We start from the raw sequence: 20683 nt of genomic DNA on the forward strand, positions 1-20683 counted from the left end.
AAAATCGGGAAACATTTCAGTGACCTGCTGCGTGCTTGCTGAAACACACACGCGCAAAAAAAAAAAAAAATAAAGTGAGGGTGTGGACTAATGTTGAGTGCACACAGGAACTTGAGTAGCTGAGGAAGTCGTCGCCGAGCTCGATGACAGCAGAGGTGACATGGCAAGGAGTCATAGAGGACTGGTATGACAGTGTCGCATTGGCTTTAGCTCTTTTCACGCACTTTTGACGGCCTTCCATATCTCATCAGAATCTGCAATGTGCAGGACCATTTCTTGTAAATTAGCTTTTAATGCCGGAGATTTTTTCAGTGGCTTTCATATCAGCAACCTTAGGAAGCCAAGCTAGTGTAATTATTGGGCTACAAAGCTTTTCACGGTGCACTTTCACTGTGTGCGCCGTGAGGATGGGGAAACGATAATGCTGCGGCAGAAAATGTCCATTCTTATAAGCCAGCATCGACAGCGCTTAATCACACCAGAGTAAGCAACACATAAATAACGAACGCAGGTGCTGAACTGCAATTTTATTCTGCAACCACTGATACTCTGCTCATATACCCACAAAGGCACGGACAAGTGGCGATTTTGACACTCGTGGCAACAAAAACTAACGTGAAAAATAAAAACCAAAAGAAGTACCGAAAGGATAAACCCGAACGAGGAGAGAACGAAACAGGCAAGTTATCTTTAGGGCCACCAACACATGGAACAGTGGAAAAATAAGAGCAAAAAAAGTACAAATGTGCAAGGGGAGCAGAAAATGGGTAGCAGAGGTAAAGCTAACAATTAGCACAGCAAAACGAATGAAATGAAGTGCATTAAAACTGAAAAAAGTGAGGCATGAACAAAAATATGAAGCCAACAATCACGAGCAGTACTAAATAGCTAAACCAAAGCAAATGAACGAAACGCGCATGAGCAACAAGTGTGAAGTTAACAACAGCTAACATAGCTAAAGGATGAAAATGAGGTGCATAAAACTGAACGAAAGATAAAATATCAGCAAATGAATTGAACAAATCTATGAAAGCTAAGACTGAGCTATATCAAACAAGTCCAGAAATAAAGGCAGTCTCTTGCCGAGAGTGAAATGGAGGGGGTGCTTACACAATCATCCTTGAGCCTCAAAAACTTGGCGGCTTCGATTATTTCACATGTCAGCTTATTCCGATGCGTTTTTAACACTGTGGATTTTTTTTTCGAAGATTGGGTGGCATGGCTTTTTTGAGTCGCAGTTCCTGCAGTGGGCTGGCAGAGTCCTGAAGGATATACCTGATAAGTCATTTTTATGTTCCATTAGTCTTTCATTGATGCATCGGCCTGTTTGGCCAATGTATTCTTTACAGCAAGTCAAAGACGGAGTGTACGCCTTCCGCACATTCTTCTAAGGGCTTTCTGTGCCTCTTGGTGCGATCTTTTATTTATTTATTTTTTGCTTTTCTTTGTCATTAAAGATTCACCAAAACTGCAATAGTTGCTCGGGGGCAGAAAAGAATGTCAACTCCTGCTTTCTTTTCACTCTTATTTAGGTTGTGGGAAATTCGGTGCATGCAAGGAATCACTGCAACCTTTTTGCGTGGACTGTGCACTTCAGCCAGTGGTTTTTTTTTGCACTTGGTGTTTTTCAGCACTTTTTCTGTGACAGTGCAGAGGACTTGTAACGCGTACCCTGATTGCGTGAGCCTGCATACTTTTTTCAAGAGGCTTTCTTGCAATTTGTACTCGCATGGCTTGTTCAAGGCATTGACTAGGACAGACTGGATGATATTTCTTTCCGCCAGCTTTGAACGAGCGGAGTAGTATGTTAGGAAGGGATTGTTGCCCCTTGGTCCAAATGCTCAGCGCACATAACTGGGTGTAAAGAAGATTCTTATTTCCAGGAAGTGCATGGAATCATTGTCCTGCATTTTGTGCTTTAATTCAAGGGAAGTCGGGGCACTTTTAAGGACACTCAAAACTTCAGGCACTTCATGAAAAAAGGCTTTCTTGTCACAGTCGAAAAGAACTAAGAAATCATCCACAAAGCGGAAATTTTTTTAACTTGGGAGTGTTTGAAGCAGGTCCTGAGACTTCTGTCATACATAGCAAAAAATAGATCACTGAGAACTGGGCAATACATGATCCAATGCACATCCTGTGCGTTTGGATAAAGTGTGAATCATTCCATTCTACAAATGTTGATTTTAGGCACACCGAAAGCATTTCCAAGAAACCATCTACAGAGACACCACACTCACTCTGGAAAGATACGGCTGCAGGTTTGTCAGTAACTTCCCGGATACATTTCATGAGGTCTCCATCTTGACGTACAGAATAAAATAAATCTTTGACATCTGTGGAAAAAACACAGTAGGCTTTCTATTCCAGTTCAAAAACCTAATCACTTCATCCGCATTTTTTAATAGAAAGGGATCATCGATAGAAAGCAATTTCTGGTTGCCTTGCAAATACATAGCGACATCTTTCTGCCAGGTATCCTGCGAAACGATAACGCACATAGGGCACGATAGGTATATCTGGCAGAAAGATGTCGCTATGCATTTGCAAGGCAACCTGAAATTGCTTTCTATTGATGATTTCTTTCTGGTAAAGAATACGAATGTAGTCATTAGATTTTTGAATGGGAATAGAAACAAAGCCTACCGTGCCTTTTCTATAAATGTAAAAGACTTGTTTTATTCTATACCTCAAGATGACCTCAAGAAATGTGTTCGCAAATCTATTGACTAACATGGAACAATATCCTCCCAGACCGAGTGTGGTGTCTCTGTAGATGGTTTCTTGGAAACGCTTTCTGTGTGCCTAAAATCAACATTTGTAGAATGGAATGGTTCACACTTTATCCAAAGGCCCAGCGTGTGCATTGCATCATGTATTGCCCCGTTCTCAGTGATCTGTCCATAGCTATGCATGACAGAAGTCTCAGGAATCACTTTGAACACTCACGAATTCAAAAAACGTTCCGCTTTGGGGACGATTTTTTAGTTATTTTAGACTGTGACATGGAAGCTTTTTTTTTTCATGAAGTACCTGAAGTTTTGAGTGTCTTTAAGAGTATCCTGGCTCCCCTTGAATTAATGCAAAAAATGCCGGACAATGATTCCATGTGCTTCCTGGAACTAAGCATCTTTACAGCCAGTCACGTGCGCTGGGCATTTGAACCAAGGGGCAACAAGCCCTTCCTAACATAACCCTTAACCTGTGGGCATAACCCTTTACCCAGTGAAAGCACAGGTTAAGGGTTATGCCCGCTGCCTTGATTCGGCGCAGAATGTTCTCTACGTGATGGGCGTGCTCCTTGAACGTGCGCGAGTATATCACAATGTCATCAAGGTAGCACATGGCATGAGACCACTTTGCATCGCCAAGGACCTTGTCCATTAGCCTCTGAAAAGTTTCCGGCGCGTTGCACAATCCGAAAGGCATTCTCGCAAACTGAAATAGGCCTCGAAGGCAGGTAAAGGCGGTCTTGGCTTGGTTCTCGGGCTCCATCTGCACCTGCAGGTAGCCCTTGGCGGCGTCAAGCGTGGTGAAATACCGTGATGAACCCAAGTTACTCACAATAGACTCAATGGTGGGCAGCGGATAAGCGTCCTTCCTGGTTACGGCGTTCAATCGATGGTAGTCGACACACAGGCGAACGCTACCATCCTTTTTTGGGACCAGGACGACTGGGGATGCCCAGGGGCTATCGGAATGCCGGACTATACCGGTAGACAGCATCTCCTCCAGCACGCCGTCAATAGCCCGTCTTTTGCACAGACTAACTGGTCTGGGATTGCTCTTCAGAGGAAGCGCGTCTCCGGTCACAATCCTATGACGCACCCTATCAGTGCAACCTGGCCTTTCGGTGAACAGCTCGGCATAACGACAAAGCACGTCTGACATGCGAGCCTTTTGTTCCCGTTCCAGCCCTGAAGCAGTGATCATCAAAGGGTGTAACACCTCATCTCGCGCAGTCGCACGCCCCCGCCTTATTCCTAGCGCGACCGTCGGTTCCGTCATGGCTGTCGCCCCCTCGCCCACAGTCTCGCACGAAAGAGGCGCCCCCTCCGAAGGGGCCAGAACACGAGTGGGAGGTGGGCTTGCGAAAGGCCTCAGGGGGGACAGCGATCCGAAACGGTAGCCACCGCTTGCAATGTCCACGACTATCCCCGTCCTACGCAGAAAGTTGCGCCCAAGAATGACGGGGAACGTTAGCCCAGGGAGGTGAATAAATCGAAAGCGCATCGCTCGGCTCTCCCATCGCACTTTCAACCTCGCCGCACCAGCCGCGCGTACGGTACCGCTGGCAAGGTTAAAAACAACCCGACATTCTCTCAGGCGAACAGAATGCCGCTGAAGTAGGGCGAAAACATCGTCTCCAAAAAGGGAGACACTGGCCCCCGTGTCCACAAGTGCTAGCACTTCATGAACCGCGATGGTGACTGTGATGTACGGGGCTGGCATGTCAGAGCGCAGGCCCGCACGGCACACGGAGGGGGCAACCATTATCTCGGTCGAACGTTTGCTTACGCCCGACCCCCGACTCCGTTTCCCTGCTGGATGGGCCGACTTGCGCACTGACGAGAAATATGGCCTAAGCCGCCGCACTCAAAACACCGCACCCCGCTCGTATTTCCACTTCTTGAAACGGTCTCGGGACGGGTGCTCCTCGCTGAGCGGCCTTCCGGTCGTTTGGGGAGTGTCTCTCCCTCCTCCCTGCTCTGTCCCGGGCGGCGCTTTTTATCAGAGTGGCAGACCGTGACCAGAGTGCTACTGTTTACACGTCGGTGGAAAGAAACGGGTCCAGAGCGCGTTCGCTTAGCTGCCATTCTTGGAGGCTCTCCATGCCGACTGCGCACACAGCTTGGGAGGGGGAATAATGACGCGACTGAGAGAAGGACCCCCCCGTCCACGCGCACCGTGGGTCCAACGCTTCTCTGGCAGGCGGTGGAGGGCGGTAAGCGCGCATGGCAAGGATGTCGCCTTGCACGCGCTTGGCCTCCGCCGCCAGCTCCCCCATGTCGCTAAACCGACCGCCCCGCAAGTAGGCCGCAAAGGTCGTATGCGCCTGTCTAACAACTCTTTCGACGCGCTCCTCGTTTGAGGCGGTCGGCTCCGCAATCTGGAACAGCTCCTCCATCGTTCGCACATATTCCAACAAGGACTCGTAAGGCGCCTGCGTCCGCAACTCTAGCTCTCGCCGCATCCTACTATAGTAAACTACAGGTAAAAACTCCCGACGGAGAGCCTCCCTGAACTCATCGAGCGTCGTTGCGCGATTACCGCAAAGCCTGTACCACTGCGCTGCTCGCTCCGTAAGGGCGACAGGTACAATACGTGCGAGCATATCGCGGTCATCGAGACCTGTCGCTGCCTGGTAATGCGTCAGACTTTCAATGAAATTCATTACACTGACTGTGTCGGCATAGCCGCGGTACGTTGGGACAGCCACTTTTACTGCCGGGCGCGAGTTCTTGGATGACTCCAGGGAAGCCTGGAGACCGTTCGACAGCGACCGGATGAGCTTCGTAGCGTTTTGCAGCAATGATGACGCGTCTGGCGCGGCCGCTCCGCCGAGAGTTCCCGCCTCTTGGCTCCTAAGTTGTTCGGGGTCCGTAAGCAGCCACGCCCTTTCCACCAGCCCCGCGGTCCCAGGACCATCCGAGGCGACTATTTCATGGCTCCGCCTGAGCGGGCTCCCAGCTGCCTGCGCATTGGCACGCCCTTCACAGTGGTCACTGTTAACAAGCGGTGTGCTTAGCAGTCTGCCCTCCTCCATCAGGGACTGCAGTCCACCATTATCCGTTGCCAACTCGCGCGAGCCCGACCCGGAAAGATTGGGCGTCGGGGTGGCGCTTTCCGCCTGCGGCCCCACAGCCGCCAGAGCCGTTTGTTGCACCGCTGATTCCATTCTCCCCGACATTAAAGCATCCCCAGTGACGACTGAGCTGTCCGATTCAGCGACGTTTGCGAGAAACGTCAAAGGTGACGGCTCCCGAAAACTGGAGTACATGACGCGGCAAGATAACACCGGTTTTCAGCTCGTGGTGCACAGCAGCAATGCAGAGGCAGTCGCTGCCCCACGTTCGGGCGCCAGAAATGTGGGCGTCTAATTAGATCCCTCCGCGTCCGGCGTTCGCATGCAGCCCAAAAGTGGGTCTCTGCGCATCCCGACGCCGTGCGGAGAGGGAGACCCACCGCAGGGTTCGAGCACCGAGCTGAAAGGGGTCCGGTCTGCTCTCGCCGCGCTAGGGCACTCTCACCCCGAGGGAATCAGCGACACTCACGACACAGACATTTAATCGCCGAGGGCTACGGTACAAAAACACTGTGCGGTAATACACCCCTAGGTAACTCTTCCCAGGCGTCCACCTCCTCGTAACGGACCACCGCGGCAGCGCGCCCCGACAACGGTTGGAGAATGCGGACTGGTGCGGCGCGAAAAACCCCGTCGCCGGGCCGTTCAGCAGCGGAGGCCAGACGGCAGATATGAGGGAAGGAACCAGCCCGACAAGGCCCGCGAATGTCCGTCGGCACAGGCCTTTGGAACAGCGGAAATGGTCGCTCACGTACCTGGTCGTTGCGGCTCGCCCCCGTTACCCGTGACCCGCGCTCGTCGCCTCCGCATTCGAATTCCCCCGCGCCCCGCAACCCCGGCCTCCAGGACGCCACCCCGGGTCTACGTCACGTTCATGGTGCCCAGTGAGAGGGCCGGCACAGAGGGACACCCCGGAGAGCGCACTGGGCAGCCGGGTAGAGACAAAGTACTGCCGCGCCTCACGGAAGAGGGTTCGGAAGAGACCGGACAGCACTGGCTGCGCCTGCAGACGCCGCTTAATCCCACAAGACATTTAATAGATGCCAATTAGCTCTTTTTGAGTTTCTTGTGTAGAATCTCATCTCGCTTTCTTACACATCAAGGAAAACATTCAAGAATTTCCACAGATCGCATACTAACACAATTACTCCCCCTCCCACTACGAGAGCATAATTTGCCATACGTACCGGTACTGATTTTGTCAACGCTGCTCTAGTTATGTTGTCAGATATCAATATTTCTGTCCTAGATTTGAATTTATGCTTTCATAGTTGCCAGATAATCATATAGGACAGTTTCTTTTATTTTTGCAGTAAAACATCTCTTTGTAATGGAAAAAATATTTCCAGTTTAAAACTCTGAATGAGTTATTGTCTGGTTGGTGGTGGAAAATTTGCTGTTCCATTGTTGCTGACCATAAAGGAAGGAGGAGAAAGGAATTTTTTTCCTTCCTCCATGTTGCCGAATGTTCATGCAGCTTAACGTAACAGGTTTCCAGATTTACATATTTTGTATATTCTAAATTTCTTTTTGTTTCATGTTTTTTTTATATTAGCACCTGTGTTATGTTGTCATACAATAAAAAGTACACCAAGATTAAGTCACTGTTGTTCTAGTGATGTTGCAGACATCAATATTTCCATTCTAGATTTGTTGGCAAAGTGCTTTCACTCCATTAGGGGCTGCCTGTTTTTTTTGCGCATGATATAAAATGAAAGTTGTTATATAAAAATATTTGAATGCCTAGAATATGGCTAGATTCCCGACAATTGTTACCTAAATTGCAAGGAGACGAGTTAGGGCAAGTAGCTGCCGCGAAAGGGCAGTTTCGTCCGAAATCATCAGGAAGGCGCGCTATTTGCGATTCCAGCAATCCATGCGGCGCCCGGCGCCAATACCATGCAACTCGCAAAAGTTGTCTAGTAGCAGACACCCCATGCTCGCGCTATGAAAACGTGCTAGCCAAGCGCATGTAGCACAGCGAAAAAGACCAGAGCCAGACAGATAGTGCAGCAGTTCAGCCGCGCGTGTCAGCGCAGCGGCGCATCGATTCATGCATTTCCTTCGTGCTCTAACGATCGCCGCCTTATAATCAATGCATTTATAATCTCCGCGCGGAACGCATTGAAAGGGCCATCGACAATATATAAATATAGTCTCGTCTGTTTTTGTCATACGATTTCTTTCCTAGTATCAACTTCCTTCTACTAACCTTCCTAAGGTACGCAACATCGACGGATAAGTACGAGTGAACAATAATATACGTACAACACAGTTCGACTTCTCACTTCGCGTACAAAATGCGGTCGGCGCACATATAAACTTCTGGTTTGTGACAGCTTGATCATAGCGCTTTTTAAGCTCGCTCTCTGAGAACTTCATCATCGAATTCGCGTAAGGGAGCAGTCTATGGCGCTGGGCCTAATACATCACCACTTCAAGCACGCATCGGAGGCCACGCTCCGCGTGACATGCTACGAGAATTGGGTCCGCTCTGTGATCGCGCTCGCCCATGCGGCCGCTCACATTTCGCGTTCAAGCTAATCGCCTTTGATTGAGATCCCGAATCGGTATAGTTTGGTCGGCAACAATTCTGTGATGACTGCGCGCGGAACTGATCAAGCAAGCACCTTTAATGTATTTCAGTAAAGCTGTAGTTCGCCGGCAACAAATCTCGCCTGCAGGGCGCACATTTGGTGATGGGCTTACAAGCGCATCACACCTCACCAATTCTCGGAGCAGAAGTGGTCAAAGTCCTGAAGTCGAAGTATCTTTATCTTAACCGCAAAATAAACCCGTCACGCTATTATTAAAGATCTAAAGGAATTTAAAATATCTCGAAATGAATAATTACCACAGCCGGAAACTGATAGCATTTCACAGCAATTCGTTCTTTAATGGGACCATAACGGCTTCATTTTGCGGCTCCGACATAAATCATGTTGCTTCAAGACTTCTCAGCACAATTGCTTATAACACGCCCGATTCTAAATAACTTCATTATTATATTATATCAAACAGTTTGGGGTCATTCAATTAACTCAAATATATACTGAAATCAGCCTCTTATCTACGCCAGTGCTCAAAATGAAACTTAGATTAGGTCGTCTTTTGAACTCAAGCTTTTGATGTTCTTACACACATGCCTTTCATCCACCTTGCCCCAATCAAATTTAGTTTTAATATTTTATGCATGTGATATATGCTGAAGCAAAAGTGGAGTAAACATTTCACAGTAAAAAAAGGATATAAATGAAACAAATGAATAATTTTACAGATATATCGAAACATAACCTTGTCAACAGTAGTATATATAACCCCCGTGAAAAGGGGAAAGTGAATGCAGGCTGGTCACACAGACGTGATGTAGACAGTCTTCCTTGCATATTCGTAAAGTTTGCTCTCTTGGACGCCTAACGTTTAATTGCAAGAAAAGTCTTGCAGCTGATCTAAAGGCCGAGACTCACATGACAGCTGTCAAGATGAGGTTGATAGGATTGGGCCCATCAACTCTACGAGAAAGCCGATGTAGAAATCAGTTTTTCATGTTTGATGGCACACTTTTAAAGAAGATGGCTTTCTGCAAAGCAGCTGATATTTAATAATTCCACAGCTTCTTGAGAATGGTTTTCTACACGTGCCACGCATTAGAGTACTGTACATAAGCCCTCACTACATTACAGGATAAGAATAAGTGAAAGATGTACACAGAAAATCAAAGAAAACCAAGAAAGGGTGGCAATGAGCCATCAATTCCATGTTTATTCAGCATTTTTACAAAAATGCAGGGAGCAGAGACAAAAAGAATCTCTGAAGCAAATTTGACTCAGTTTGGAGTTGACTGAGCCTCATTTCGCAAGCAAGCCTTTCAACAAAAGGTTACGTCTTAGCCTGTGCAGAAGAGAAGTCATGTTGAAATATTTGCTTCCGAACTGAGGCTCCCCGTCAACCCTTGTTTTTCTTTGATACTAGAAGACCAGGACTTCTATTTCTTTATTTTCACACTGCAAAATACAGTGTAAAGGCACATCTTCTGGCACAAGCATTATATGTCGTGTGTCTCGTGCCCCTGATATCAGATTTCTTGTTCTTTTTGCTGCAGACCATTTCTAAACATTTACACCAAGCTACACATGCTTTTGCATCCTCCAAATCGCTGTATAAGTCACTCAGTCTCGGCAACAAGTTAACGCAGAAAAGTGCCACAAATTTCTTTTAGTAAACTGTATGCTTGTGTATGCCAACCAAGATCCTTATAACTCGTACTATGGTCTTTCCAGTTGTGATGTATGGATGCGAGAGTTGGACTGCGAAGAAGGCTGACCACCGAAGAATTGACGCGTTTGAATTGTGGTGCTGGCGGAGACTCTTGAGAGTTCCTTGGATGGCCAGAAGATCAAATCAGTCGATACTGTCGACCTTAAACCCTGACTGCTCATTGGAGGGTCAAATTCTAAAGTTAAAGCTCAGCTAATTTGGTCATCTGATGAGAAGAGAGGAGTCGCTGGAGAAAGATTTGATCTTGGGAAAGGTTGAGGGTCACCGGAGAAGTAGGGAACGAACGCGATGGTTGGATGGCATCCTCGAAGAGCTGCAGATGAAGTTATGATATTAGGAAGATGGTGAGAAACCGGAAGGCGTGGCGTGATATGGTCCATAGGGTCCCCAAGAGTCGGACATGATTCAACGACTGAACTGAATTGATGCTTGTGTTAACAAAGCACTACTGTTTCAACGTCTAAATAGCAGTGAAATATTGTACGTGAATACGCGCCTGCACCTATCATACAGGTCTACAGGTCTCTTGAAAAATATTTCTTTTGTGCATCTTTCTTAATTTTCTTGATTACACCTTTTGAAGCCAAGTAGGCAACAGCAGCAAGTGTGGCATTGTTTGAGTTATGTGGAACTATATATGGGTATCAAGTAAAAAAAGAACATAAGATGTGGCAGCCATGTACCATAAATCATAAGTACGCATTATTAGCTGCTCTGCAGTGCAGCTTAGATGAGAGGCAAAACTACTTACCACATATAGACAAGGTAATCAGTATAGCTTATACATAGGGTTTCTGCAGTCACTGAACCAACACTTTATGCTTTCACTTGGGGATAACACATCAGTAATATGTATCAATGTTATATTTTGGAGCAGTTTTTACTTGCTACAACTCCGGCATTGCAGGGATCAGTTTGCAGGGAGCAGAAACTGTGTTATTGTCTCATTTAAATTCACACTCAGGCATTATGCATAATTTATTTTTATTACAAACCACAGAATGATATACTAGTTCTCTCCCTAAATGCTTTGCACTGTTCTTCTCTATCCTAATCTTTAAACAGCTATAACAAACACATAAAGTGGCCTTGTCTTCATTTATAGAGGAATAGAGGTAGAGGTCAATGAAGGAAGTTGCTTAGGCAAGTGTTCTAGGCATGAATCTGTATGTGAGTGGCAGACCTGCAGAATCCCTACTGCACAACAATAACCTACAAATTAACAGACGAAATATTACTGCACTCACCAAAGTACTGAGTTACAAATGAACACCAATCTCCATCAAAAGTAGCCGTGCAGCACTCATGAAAATTCAAGAACAAAGAAATGTCTGGAGAAAAAATACAGTTTAAGAACTTCGATATGCCAATCTTTCAGGGCATAAAAAACAGCAAAACATTTGAAGGAACTAAGCTAATTATTGGAACGATATATGAAACGTGGAAGAGGTTGGAACTAAACTGATAGGCTTCTATAAATATGCATGAAGCCTCCCTGTCACCGAAAGTCATTTTTAGGTTAAGAAACCAAGGCTAAGACCATCAGCTATAATGTGCGGGATACGTGAGGTACTAAAATATGTAACTGAAACACTGTCACTGCATGTCCGACAGATTTAAACCTAATGTGGAGTGGGGTTTAACATACAAGTTTATGAAGTAGTAATCATAAAAAAGTACAATACTTCGCGTCAGAGAGGCTTTTTGGCAGTTTAACAGTTCGTGAATTACTATACTAGAATCCGGTGCCCAAATTAATATTTTTACCGCTTCCCAGTCTCGAATAAGATTACCCGACAGCTTTAGTGAAGGAACTGTGATAATTTTTGCTTAGTACTTTTACAAACAAATCTATATGTCCCTAGAATGCAGCACCGTAAGAGTTTATATTAAAAAACAAAAACAGTAATCATCACTGCAAAAGACAAAGCTGACCCTTTGAGATGGTGTTCAGATATGTTCTGTCACCTACCTAACATTAAGTGCTCCATAATTTATATTATATTTACGAATTCTTGGGCACAGCACCCAGAGATAGGAAACTGGGGTAACATGATGCCTATCTTGTGTATCTCAACTCGGTGTTTAAAACTGTAGCCATTTTTGTATGAAAATAATACAAAATTTTCTTTCGGCATTCAAGCAATCATGGCTAGATTAGAGATAGGTTTACTTTCAGGATTCAAGTAAGCAATGGATAAATGTCTCGTCAGAATTTTGCACGAATAGTGCGCGGAATGCAGATGCATAGCTTGTAAAAATTGTTAAAGCATCAAAATTTTGTTTCTTACTCATGCAATGCAGCATTATGCTACTTCTAAGCTCTAAACTGCTACAAGGTAAAGAGCACCCTTTGCTCGAATTATTAACTGTTCTAGTATTTAGATATGTTATTTGGATACACTACGTGGCTACGCAAGCCTTGTTGCCTGGTAAAGAAGGCATGTGCAATAATTGCCATGAAGCAATCCCTTTAATATATGAGCCACTCAAGAGAATGTTAAGAGTCATAGAATCGATTTGTTGCCTGCCGCCCTCTTCACCGTATGTTCCACACACAGGCATCCGACAGTCCTTTCTCAGCATTCTACATAAGGTCTTTAGCCTTGGAAGCTTCAGCGAAGTAGGTTGATGTGGACAGCAGGTGCTTTCAGCTGCATTCTTTAAAAACACAATTATAAGAATGAAAAATACCACGAGTAAATAACAGTGCAATATGGTTCATAAACATTGTATGAACATAAAATTACTGCAAAGAAGACATCTACAAAAAACATACAAATAAGAATAAATTCCACAATAGCTAGCAACTGAAATTAGAGAATGAATGACTAAGTTACTTTCCTCAAGAAATGTAGCTTTAAGAAACATGCTTAAAATGACAGATTAAAAACAACAATCACATGCTGTTCTACAGTCTAGTGAAAGGTCTAACTCATTAAAGAAAGGGCAAGTGGCTCTTGTACCATGCTCAAGTTATTAGCCCCGAAAATGTGCAGAAGCATATTCATGAGACAGAATTTTTCTCTCATGAAATATCTTCCTAGTGCTACTTTGCCGTCTACAGAGAACAAGTTATATATCATGCAAGCAGAAAAGTTCTAAACTTAGAAGCTGGAGCAAAAAAAAATTAAGAACTCTGTTGCCGCTCATCCTAAACCAGCAGTGCCATGCTTCCTAACTTTAAACCATGCCAGTCCAAAAATATTGACTGAGATACCATGTAAACATATGTTAAGGTCCAAGTATTTTTGAGCACATTGATTTAGACATTCGTATAATAAAGGAACGCACAATAAGGGCGTGTGCCTTCTCGCAACTGGTAAATATTGTGTAAACTGCACAATAGGGGAGACAAAGGTGCCATAATAACTCCACTTCCACATCAGTTGTTAAAACAATTTGCTAGTGCAAGCATCAAAAGAGCAAGACGAAACTGAGGCTGAGAAACCATGCAGGACAGCGGAAAGAACCGTCTCGTGGTTTAAATCCTGTCTACATCTTTAGCAATTTTCTTACAGACGTTTTATTTGTTTAATCCTATAACTGGGTTTGAGGTACTCTGTCGAAAGGTAGACACAAGCTAGATGGGACAAGCAGCGCGTGAATAAGACACAATATGTTATGTATACTACAAGATTCTCGGTCACAGACTGCCTGCGGGAGTAAACATTCCCGAGGACCTCCTAGAGATCGGGTTTATGGTATTCGACAGTGTAGACATGGATATACAGACACGCGAAAGAGGCGATACAGCACGCAGGCTTTACGAGGGCATCACTTATCATTCTCGCAATCTCCAGGAAATCAAATGCATACGTGCACAACGCAGACAGTCGGCGTAGCGACATAACACGTAAGTGAAAGAAGTCTGCGTACCGAGCAATGCAAGCGGCACCATCAATCACAAAAAAAGTGTTACATTAGTTCTGCGAAATGCGCTGTTAATTTAAACGCACTATCGTGCACAAGAAAAGTTTCATAAAAAAACATTTTTATGATTAATCGTGATGACACTTCTCGCCAGAAATGCTTATATCAACCTCGAAAATGAAAAAAATACTGTAGGAGTAAAAAAAAGTTTCAGAGCTGATCGGTATCAAACAATAGCAACAAGCGCGACGACCGGAGGATCGCACAGGAGCGTGGCGGCTTTCCATTCACGCTGAAAAATGGCGAAGTTGTTGAAGTCCTTACCTGTAGCAATATGTAAACACGCTGTAATGCCAATCTGCTTCCGTCTCTCAGGAGCATCGGCGATAAACAAGTCACTTTCCTCAGCAGTAGATTATGTAAACACATTCATCGGCTGATCACGAATATCTTGAGGAACTTCAGAGATGCCGGCGCCTGAACTTCGGTCTGATAGTCCCTTGTGCACTTGTTGCATGTAAGAAAGAAGCGTGAACCATCAAAAACGCTATCAAGTTTCACAACACACAACAAATTTCATCGCAAACAAGGAACAGCAATACATTTTCAAGGAACAAGTACTGTGCGAATCTCAATTTGATGCCATCGTGCCCAGTGTGGCCTGACTTCGCAGCTCCCTCAGCACTGAGGCGGTCTTTCGGCACAAGGACTACAGACAAAAAACAAGCCACTATTTGAGCACTGCTTGCGATAGGTTTTTAATGTTGCATCGTGTGACTATATAAAATGATCATGAATATCTGCTTAGAAATTGCAACTTCTTTATGAATACGAAACCTACATTTTTTCACCAGTTTCCAGTAAGCAATTTCTGCTTTCGTATTTGCTAGATAATTATATTGGATGGCTTTTTTTTATTTTTGCAGAAAACAATTTCTTTTTAATGCGAAAAATGTTTCCAGTCTGAATGTGTCTGGTTGGTGGTTGAAAGTTTGCAGTTTCAGTTTCATTGTTGCCGACTGTTCATGCAGCCTAACATAACAATGTTGATAGATTTAGATATTTTGTATATTCTAATTTGTTTGTTTGATGTTTATTTTATATTGGAGCCTGCAATAAATTTTGATGCAATGAAAAGCGCAGCCTCATTTTTCACTGTTCAAGTTATGTTGTCAGACATCAATATTTCCGTTCTAGATTTAAACTTATGCTTTCATAGTTGCCAGATGATCATATAGGACAGTTTCTTTTATTTTTGCAGTAAAACGTCCCTTTTTAATGCAAAAAATGTTTCCAGTTTAATGCTCTGAATTAGTTATTGTCTCGTTGATGGTTGAAAATTTGCAGTTACATTGTTGCCGAATGTTCATGCAGCTGGACATAACAAGATTAATTGATTTACATATTTTGTATATTCTAAATTTTTGTTTGATGTTTATTTTATATTAGTGCCTGCGTCATGCTCTAATACAAAAAGTAGAGCAAGATTTAGTCACTGTTGTTCTAATCATGTTGTCGACAGCAATATTTCCGGTCTTGATTTGTCGGCAAAGTGCTTTCAGTTCATTAGGGCTGCTTGTTTTTTGCGCATGATATAAAATGAAAGTTGTTACATAAAAATTTTGGGATGCCCAAAATATGGCTAGATTCTCGACAATTGTTGCATAAATTGCAAAAAGCGGAGTTAGGGCAAGTAGCTGCCGCGAAAGAGCACTTTGGTCCGGAATCTTCAGGAAGGCGCGCTATTCGCGATTCCAGCGGTCCGTACGGCGCTCGGCGCCAATACCGTGCAACAATAAATTTTATGATAGATAATACCCCCATTCTTCAGGCACAAACCGTTCGCATTCTTGGTCCTCTCCTTCACTACTCTGGGACAGGCACCCCGTCGCTTACAGCCATCTGTAAGTCCGCTCACGCTACTCTAGGTCTTATTCACCGCATAGCTATGCGCTTTGGCGGCGCACATGCTCACACGGCCCGGAAGCTTGTTCGTTCTGTCCTCCAGCCGCGTATAATCGACCAGGCACAGTTGCAACGTCTCACCCGCTGACAGTGGGACTCACGTGAGGCCATCAATCGTGAGGTTATGCGCGCAATAACATGTCTCCCCCGTCTAACATTCATACCAGTACTACAGGAGTATGCCCAGCTAAATACGCTAAGTGAACTCATTGATCAGCGGATGGCAAACAGAGCTCACAAACAGTCTTTACAACTCCATCGTTGAAAGAGACTACCTCCATGGTTGTACAGCCAGCTCACAGACAATCGCCCCACTGCTTCCCCGTCGGTATCATCCGTACACCTGCCTGAAGAATGCATATTATATACCGATGCATCACATATTGCAGAGCGAAGAGTTACTTCTGTGTATAGTCCCTGTCATCCGCATCTAACACTCAGGTGACAGCGCGGATACCTGCCCCTTCTGCCGCTGGAACTTCAAGCCATTTACAATGCCATTTATTCCCTTTCGCCCGTTCCTGCATTCAATGGAGCTCATCTTTACGCAGACTCTCTCACTGCCCTTAAACAGTTTAAGGCCGTTCGACGCACATTCCAAATAACACAGTCCATTCATTTGCTTTGTTCAAAGTACCCATGCCATGTGCGCATACACTGAATTCGCGGCCATGCTCGCGATCCACATAATATTCAAGCTGATGCTATGATGCACATAAGCACATCGGGCGATCCACCACCTTCCCCTCTTCCCCCAGATCCGTTCCTGTCCCACGTTTCCGATTCTCAAGTTCTGCGCCAGCGAACACGTGCTCTCATTCCTCCGTGTTCGCACCCTCCCCCCGTAATTTTACTCGGTAGGACGCGATATCAGGGCGCCGAATTCGGACAGGGGCAGCTCTGACCCCATCTGTATGACATCATTGGCGTGATAAAGATCTGCCAGTGACTGACAGGTGCCCTCAATGTGACACTGCACCTGAGGTCTGCGATGTGCGCCACTTGTTGTGGACGTGTCCAATAACGACTCCAGTTAGACAATGGCTACTCATGAAGTTGGGCCTGTGATGGAACCGGGATTGTGATAACGAGAAGTGGACAATGGACAATCACTACACCGCCAACCTCTGCGAATACCTAAGCGCCAATGGACTTCACTCCTTCTTTTAACTTTCTATCTCCTGCATCCCATTCCCCCTTTCCCAACTTAAGCCTTGTGACAAAGTTTTCGAAAAGAATATATATATAGTGAACTAGAATACTTTCAAGTGGCGCGACCGCTGGCAGCTGGGGCCTGCTCGGCTGTAGCGATTTGACACTGACGGCCGGCAGGGGCGCCTCTGCGCCTTCTCCGAGCCATATAAGCTTGGATAGGTAAAAAGAATCATAGAAAGCATGACCGGAATCAATATAACGAGGGAAATTGTTTAAAGGGAGACAATGCAGTGAACTACATTACATCAGTTATAGCCGAGTGATTTAAGAGCGACGATAGTCTAATTAATCTCTGCAAATCAGAAAGCAACACAAAATAGCAGAATACAAAGCAGCTTATAACTGACCAATCTAAACTAGAAAAAAGCAGAAAAAAATGTTCCTAAAGACGCATCTACAGGAATAGTAGGAATTCCGATCAGGCCGATTAAGGAACTTGGTCTAAGAAGTAAGTAAACGCTGTTAAAAGCTTTGGAAAGAGCCATAACGAATAAGCAAATTCCGAACAGCTGGCGGCAGAGTAAAATGAATTTGATTTATGAAAGGAAAGGAGAAAGGATGCACATGAAACCCTACAGGCCGATTACCATAACATCTGCTATATACAGGTTGGCCATGCAGGCGGTGAAATTAAAGGTGTAAGCATGAGTAGAAAGTAACAAGATACTCGGTGAGCTTCAGAACGGCTTTAGAAATGGTCGGCGCTTATACGATAGCCTGTTCGTGCTTACTCAATGCATCGAAGTATCTAAAGTGGAAAATAGACTTTTGTATTTGGCCTTCCTGGACATAAACGGGGCGTACAACAACGTAAGCAGGCAACTCCTGTGGATCATATTGTTACACATATGCCCTGCGCGTCGCTGGATGTTGAAGAAGAGGACGATAAACAGTAGTGACGCGAAAGAGGAAGACGAAGCTGCAGAAACCGTTGGGACTTGCCTGAACACTGGCCGATCCCCCTGTGTGGGTATGTGCCATCACATTAGAGGAGAACAACAACAACTTCCTGTGTTCTGCTCTACTGTGCTGTGAACGCTTGCCCATCACCTGCTGTGGTTTCCAGTGCTAGCCTTCTGCCCCGTATCATCTTGGTGGAGGTGACCAAAGAACCCCGTGCGCACAGATTACCCCTTGCGCTGCCAAAACCTGGATTTGCGCAGTGGCCGTCATCTACCTGGACTTTCAACGACGTCAACCACTACCACTATGACCTCCGAGGCAGCCCCTACCTGCGCGGCAACTTCGGCTCAGCCAGTCGTGCTCACAAAACTCCGCCACCCTCCCATATTTAATGGCGAAGACAAGACAGACGTGGAAGATTGGCTGGATGAGTTCGAGCGTTGCAGCAAGAACAACCGCTGGGACGCGACTATTATGCTGGCCAGCAACATTTTCTATTTGGCGGAACCGCTCGCACGTGGTTCCAAAATCACGAACAAGAGCTGGTGACGTGGGCAAACTGTAAGCAAAAGCTTCAGGACCTTTTCGGGAAGCCCATTGGTCGAGCTGTCGCAGCAAAAACAGAACTTTCATCTCGCATCCAATCCTCCACGGAGTCCTACCTTGCGTATATTCAAGACGTGCTTGCGTTGTGTCGCAAGGTCAACTGCTCAATGACGGAAAATGATAAGGTAGGCCATATCCTCAAGGGCATTGCGGATGATGCGTTCAACATCCTGTTCTGCATGGATTGCTCCACCGTCGACTCAGTGCTTCAAGTCTGTCAAAAATTCGAGCAGGTTAAACAACGACGCCTCGTACATCGCTTTGAGCGCCTTCCAAACACCGCAGCTACATCATACTGCGATGATCTGGCACCTTTGCAACTGCCTTCTCATCCCACGAACATGACTCGTATCGCCCGGAGAGAACTCGAGGCCTTAACTCCTACACCACTCATGTCTCCGCTACTCGACACCGTGGCCATGATACAGGCCGTAGTTCGCCATGAACTTGCAAACGTCGGCCTCTCCTCCAGCCCCGTCTCGCCCACGCCACCATCCCACTATGTTCCTGTAGTGGCTGCTGCTACTGCCAGCCCACCTTCCCCACGTCGCTACCATAGTCGCAATCCTGCAGAGTGGCGCACCTCAGACGACAGGCCAATTTGCTTCATTTGCTGTCGCGCCGGTCACACATCGCGTTATGGCCGTAGACGTACCTTCTTCGCTCCTCGATCCTATTACAACGCCGACCGCCGATACTACCAATGACCTCGACGCTTCCCTGTCCAACCAGAGGAGTTCCGTCCCATCTACGATGGACCAGGACATTATCTTTCTCAACAAGATGAGAATCGAAACGAAACCGTCCCGCCTGCCCGTCGCACCAGCCGATCTCCATCCCCACTGGCTCGTCGATCCCGTTCACCGGTATCTCGCCGCAACTCCTCCCCATCACACGCCGGTACCTACTCGGGAAACTAGCGAGTGCAGCGCCCTGGAGTGACGCTGCATTCCCGACCCGGACTGTCAACTCGGAACTGACCCCCGCACCTAGACGAAACCTCATTGATATTCTTGTGGACGGAGTCTCCGTTTCTGCCCTTATTGATACTGGAGCTCACATTTCTGTTCTCAGTTCCTCGCTCCGTCGACGCCTCAACCAAGTCCTCACACGTCTTCCGTTCGTGTTGCTGATGGCAACACAACTACTGTCATTGGTATGTGTACGCGAGAGTTACCATTGCCGACCGCCACATCCCTGTGCTATTTACAGTCCTCACCAGTTGCCCTCATGAAGTTATATTAGGACTCGACTTTTTAACAGAACACTCCGCTCTCATTGACTGTTCTTCTGGACTGATTTATCTAGACGTGCCGCTCTGCCCTGACAACAAAGCTCCTGAAACTTCAATGCTCCATCTCCGCTCCGCTACATTTAGTCGCCTACCACCAGAAGCCGCAGTGTATGTGCTGATGTCGCCTTTTCCCTCCGTTCCGGATGGCGACTACGTTGTTTGCCTCATAGCTGACGTGACACTTGAGCGTAGCATCGCTCTACCACATAATATAGTGCATGTAGTGAATAACAGCACTTGTATTCCAGTCCTTAACTTCAGCTCTTTTGTGGAAGTTCTTCCTGAGGGCATTTCTCTCGCCGAACTGACCCCATTGTCGGAGTTTATTGTGGCTGCTCTTTTACGTGACCCTATTGCCGCAGTGCCGACACGACCTGCACCGTTCCCACCTCAGGAGGTCCGTATATCCGGCATAGTTGCTCCTGACTTGCGCCCTGATCGTTCTAAAGCACTTACGACCCTACTGACATCGTACAGTGATATTTTTGATTTTGGTGACCGACCCTTGGGTCAAACGTCCCTCGTTACACATTGCATCGATACCGGAGACGCCAGCCCAATTCAGAGACCACCTTACCGAGTCGCCATTTCTGAATGTCGCCTCATACAAGATGAAGTCGACAAAATGTTGCCAAGGAACATTATAGAGCCTTCCAGCAGTCCCTGGGCATCACCTGTCGTGCTTGTTAAAAAGAAGGACAATACCTGGAGCTTCTGCGTTGATTACCGACGCCTCAACAAAA

This window comes from Amblyomma maculatum, unplaced genomic scaffold (genome assembly GCF_055883805.1).
Source record: "Amblyomma maculatum isolate TAMU_Amacu unplaced genomic scaffold, ASM5588380v1 scaffold_13, whole genome shotgun sequence".
NCBI classification, from domain to species: Eukaryota; Metazoa; Arthropoda; class Arachnida; order Ixodida; family Ixodidae; genus Amblyomma; species Amblyomma maculatum.